Raw genomic sequence first — 6,000 nt, 5'->3', positions numbered from 1 at the left:
GTCATCTTCTTGGATGCCACCTCCCTGCTATATCCTGCTCCACCCATGGCTGGAATACTGGCTGCTTCTAAATCAAAGAAGAACCATTGGAGAAGGCTGTTTTCATGCATTAACCAAGAGCAGGTATGTTAGAGGAGATGACAGCTAAGTAGACTCCATGACCCGAGCCAAGAGACAAACTGGAATCACTTCTAGAGCTTAGGTCAATTCATGCTTTCTCCTGAGCTAGTCTCGACTGCTGACAGAGTACCTCTGCTTTGGAGGATGACCTGCAGCTCTACCAATATACAGCAACTACCTATGCAGGTCAGACAACATGAAACACTGAGGCAGTCAGTATCTTGAGATGCAACAGAAGAAATAACCTGAACTAAAACGTACAGTCTCCTGATGTTTTGCAAAATGTTTGGTCTTGGGGGTGCCCTCCTCATTTCCAGTTACAGCCACAAGTGGTGGTGTGTTCTGGTTCCAGTTCAAAACTAGCTCTGTGACCACAGATGTCATGGGCTTTTCTTTGCTATGTCCAGTGCAAAACTGGATGGAAATGACTGCCTTTCTTTCCACACCCAAGCCCTTATAGCGCCCTTAAAGGAGCGGCAAGGCCGCCAGCCGAGTGTATCCAATATACAAACATGCTCTTTGTCTACACTGCCTGTCCAGTTGATATCTGAAGAGGATTTCAAAGTCTCGCCACCTTCTGGAAATGCTGGTCTCATGAAAAAAGAAAAATACAATTTGAGGTTATTCATGCAGTGCTAAAAAGGTCTCTCTTCTGGTCAGTACAGGGGAGGGGGGAATCCCACTCCCAAGGTTTTGAGAAGGCAAAGCAGGCACAAGCTGGCATAATCAACCCCCCCTGCGCCATTCTTTGAAGAAAACAAAGCAGGACGTTTAGAAAGAGCCAAGTGTGGCTGAAATTGCATACTAATTTTTGTTTAGAAAAAAAGTTTACTGCCACCCACCGTACACACAAGGCTCAGCTAGTTTCAAAGACTTTCATGCAATTTTGCTTTATTATATTCAAGTTGACAAACCAATAAGAGAAGATTGGAGTTAAGAGTAAGGCTATTTTTCTTTTCTTTCTTTTTTAAATCCCTTTTGTTTTTGCACCGAAAGTGAATTTGAAAAGATGCTCATCGCACACAGATACACATACATACATACACACACACACGCGCACGCACAAACACGCAATCTGGAAAACTGACACACAGAAGAGGAAGAGTAGTTTATACCTGACTGGTGATGAGGTCTGTCCTATCTTATTCAAAAGAAATGTTTATGTGCATAATATACATAGGTGCAGCATTTACACATAGGATACTGAACGAAAGACACCAAGAACTTGCTACAGATGCCTTAAAGAGTCCTCAAAGATTCATTCCCCACCCACCCCACCCTGGATTATTTTCTACCTATTGTATCATCAAGGACTTTTCTTTGACCCAATATTCATGATTCAAATGAAACCACCAAATGAAACCATTAATGTTTTCCTTGCTTCAGCTGAGAAATTTCCACACATCCCAACCTTCTTTTCCACCTACATGGAGAGTTTTAAAGCAACGAAATTGTGCTGAAGCCCATTCTGTTTCTAAAACATCACACGGTCAATGTTGAATCACTCAGAAAAACTCGGACAATAGAAAAGGATTGAAATAACTGAACAATCCAAGGTTTTCACAACTGTTTCCAATGTAGTTTCCCCCTTTTTATTTTTCAGTACTTAAAAAAACCCCGTCAAGGCAAAGGTGAGTTGGGCTTATAGCCAGAATGGACTGTAAAAGAAATCCACATTAAAAAGCAACTGAAAGAAGATTACAGATTCCCGCCCCCTTTCTTCCCTGACTTTGTGGTCCCTTTGGCACTATTGGGGGAGTATCTAATCAGGGATGAACGACACATTTTTTTCCTACATGGATGTATTTTATTTAGACAAAGTGTGGGGGTAGGGAGAGATGGAGGTGGGAAATGTATAAATACACATTCCTGTACCCATCAAGGGGTGTGTGCATGTGTGTGTGCATAAGTATAAAGGGGTGGGTGACTATTAGGCTACTTCTGTTAACAGCTAAACCAAATAAAATCATGCACACAAAGGTCTGCAGTTGTTCCAGAGCACCTTAAGTCAACTGAAGTTCAGAATTCATACCCTCAGGGGACCCCTCCCACATAAATTTGTCTGCCAAGGAACCTCTGGCACAGTGGCCACAGGATCCCTGCAGTATGTCCTTGGATTTACTCTCACTCCATACTGGGAGCCAGCCAGGCTTAGCTGGGCCTAGCTGTTGTCCTACACAAACCTAAAAGGCATCCAACTCTTCTCTGCTGCTACACAGTTCAGGAGAAGCTCAGTAGTGGCAGGTAAGCTGTCTTTCAGGCATCTTGTTAACTATTACAGATCTTCCCATGAAGGAGCCCTGATGAACATTCCCTCAGGCTCCATGGAACACAGTTTGAAAACCACTGTCCTAAAAAAAGACGCTATAATTGACTGCATGCAGGTATTCTGGATGCTAATTTATTTATCACTTTCTGGGACATAGGCACCAGTCCAGTCCTAGTTAATGTAGAACTCTGTGTGTGTGTGTGTGTCTATATTCCATGATTTCATCTTTCAGGGGCAAAGGAACTTTAAAAATGATAGCAATAATAGTAATAAAATAAACAAACATTTTCTTAATCTCCAGCAACTTGGGCACCAAAAAGAAAGAAGAAAAAGAAAGTTAGGGAAAAAAAGAACAGCATCATTTTCTCAGGATTGGTTATTTCAAATTCATTGAAGTGCCCATTTAGGAATATAAGATCAATTTATAGCTTCCCAGTACTTGCCCTCTACAAGGACATTTACATTCAGTGTTTGTCAATAGTTATATGGCTCAGCTGGGCTCCCAGCGGGTGGCCCATTTATCTAACAATGGCAGTGCAAATACACTTTTCAAGCTGAAATGTATTTGTGCTGTTGTTTTTTTAAACACACAACTTCCCTTTGTTCATTAATTCTCTAGAGACATGAAGTTAATTAAAAGAATTATCCGCTGCCCTCCCGCCCCACAAAAACAAACAAAAGGAAAACAAAAACAAACACAGACTCCTCCTGATCCCATTTCCCCTTGCTGGCCTTTCTCCTATTGGGTTGCTATAAAAGGGGGAACTAAACCCTCATGCTTTTAAACAAAAGTGCTTATTTTACTTGTAAAAGCAAGTGCTTTGGAGAAAGGTGGTTGGAGAGAAACTTCCTTATTTAGCTGTGTTAAGGAGGGAAGCCCAATGATTGCTTTTGGAAAGAAATGGGGGGAGACCCAGAAAGGTCAGAAGTGGTACCTTTGGAGGTCTAGAGAAAGATGCATGGTCAAGTTCTATGCCATCCCTAGGCAGGGTGGCAATGAGAACAAACTGTAAGCAAGAACCTGTTATAACTTCTGCACAGGGAAATGACATTCCACTTTTCCCCCACCCTGCATAAAATACTGCACATCCTTAAGCCAAATATGCTTGCAAAATACTGGGTGGGAAGGCAGACAGGGTGCGGGGCCGGGGGAAGGGGGGCAGGAGAGAAGAGAGGACAGGAAGTAAAAAGGAAGTTTGCCTCCAGCCCTCTTTGACAATGCACTGGGGAAACCAACTCTCATCTTAGCACAATAATGCAAGTTATTACCACCAGACACTTTGATTATTACTTAAATTGTCAAGCTGTGCTGTCAAAATGTACATGTTACAGCATTAAAGGAGAACAAGACTGGTGACTACAACAGAACTGGCCACATTTCTCCACTACCTACCCAATTTCTACCTCCACCTCTTTACAAAAAACAAACAAAAGTTAATTCATGTATGCGCTGCTGGAATTTCTTCCACTCCATTTTGCTTTTCTTCATCAACATTATTTTTAAAAGGAAAAGGAAAAAAAACAGGGGCAAAATTGAACATAAAAATATGAATGCATGATGTTACAGAGCTAAGAACGCTGAAGCCCTTAAAGAGATCACATTGATTGTCATATATTGAATGTTTATGTTGATGTGTGAGGAAAGGAACACATTATCAGCAAGTATGTATTTTTTCAAAAATGATCAAGTGTCAGCTTCTTATTTTTCCTCAGTTAATAAAAAGAAAACATGAGTAACAACCCGCTACAATCCTAATCAAATAAAATAAAACGCAAGCACAGTCCATGTATCACTAGAGCTAGGAGATTCCCTCATTTTGAAATGATCTTGGAAAACCTACCCCCATTTTTGCGTCTCCTCCTTCCCCACTGCCATTTTTAGATTCTAAAAAAAGATAAAAATTGTGATGGGCATACCTGATGTTCAAAAGAATTGTGCTACTAAAAAGAGTTTGATCTCCCTGGCTCTATATCTCTGTGATACTCCACGATCAACCACTGAGGCTCCCTTCACCACAGAAAACTGCTATAAACATGCAGAACATCAGCCCCAACTCAACACATACCAGTACAAATATTTTTATTCTGGGGCAAGCTATGACTTTGCTATGCCTTCTCAAGAGGAATACACATTCCCCTGGGTTTTTTTAAAAAAGTATTTGTTGCCTGGTACAGGAGAGGGTGCAGAGCCAACAATAGCAGCCAAGGGATGAGGCAAAGGACTTGAAGATCAGTCTTTCCAAGTTGTAGCACAACAATTAGTACCCCCCCCGCCCCTTTTCCTGTAAAGTATCTCAATCCTAAAGGCCATCCAGAAAAGTTTCTGGTCCTTAGAGGAGGATCAGCATTAGCCCTTAAACAAAAAAGACAAGGTGTGGCTTCAGACTTACTTCTCTACAATCTCTCTTCTCCTTCCCGCTTCTGTGGAAGGGGCAAGAGAAATGCGCTTAGAAAGCTAAATAAAATCAGGCAATTTAAAAGTAGTTACAAGTTGCTAGTACCTAAAAACAATGTAAACAAGGTTGTAAAAAAAATATTTTCAGCTCTCCCTCTACAGAGTGCTGAAAAGGACCGTTCTGTATTAAAAAGTGGGGTATCGGGAGGAAAAGGGATCTTTATTTCAAGTTTTGTTCATTTCTATTCCAACATGAGGTATTTGGTGTAGAAAGGTTAACACTTTCTTTCAAGGTAGAGAACTTGGAGCAACTGAGGGCAGAGAAAACTAACCCGACCATAGTGCAGCTAGGAAACTAATGGCCAATTTGCAACAGTCTGTTGCTGTGCTTTTTGGCAAGTGCATTAAAACCTTAATACGCTCATATCTAGCAGCTGCAAAGTGAAAAGATCTCTCAAGATTCCTTGGGCATCAAAGAAAGAAAAACAGCTAAGCTAGTAGCGCCCTAGTCTTTGTGGAAGGCTTAGTTGAAGGAAATGGCTGGGTACGATAGAAGACTAGAACTCGCTACCTTAAGGCCCCCAATTTTTGCAACCTATCCATATGCAGCAAACCAACGAAACATTCAGCTAGTGCTTAAAGAGCTGACTCAGAATGATATGCAATGGTCTGTGGGGAAGACAAAGTCCATTTGGTGGGGATTAAACAAAAGGAAAAGAAAATGAAAACTAAGAATATCTTTTAAAAATGCACTGTTCACCAAAGGACAAGATTGCAGCTTCAATATTTGGCTCTAGGAGTTTGGCTTTGGTAAATTAAACAGTGACAAAAGGAAGGGAAGGGTTTTCTCATTTTCAGATTCTATTTTTGCCTTTCTTTGCATCTGGATTAAGGTCCTCTTTTTAAAGGTCCTCTCCACCAACCACACTCCCAAAGCTGGCTGGTTTTCGATTTCCTGTTTTGGAAAGCTGGGCAGTGCCCAGGTAAGCAAGGCGATGGATGGCATTGCTGTCCACTTTCATTATAAGGTCAGTGTAAAATTTTAAAAAAGGATTGGCTTTCAGTTTACGTTTTTGGTTAAAGAAATTGTAATTCATATATACATTTTAAAAGTGTAACATGTACCATGAAGCAGAATGGCTCAAGCGTACAGCTGGCTCATATTTTGTCCTTAACAGTCTAGCTGATTCTGTAAGAGGAGGCTGGGAATAGAAAA

Source organism: Heloderma suspectum, chromosome 2 (genome assembly GCF_057233095.1).
Source record: "Heloderma suspectum isolate Gila_16-S chromosome 2, 16-S_ref, whole genome shotgun sequence".
NCBI classification, from domain to species: Eukaryota; Metazoa; Chordata; class Lepidosauria; order Squamata; family Helodermatidae; genus Heloderma; species Heloderma suspectum.
The sequence above is the reverse complement of the archived record's forward strand: the minus strand, read 5'-3'. Positions refer to the sequence as shown.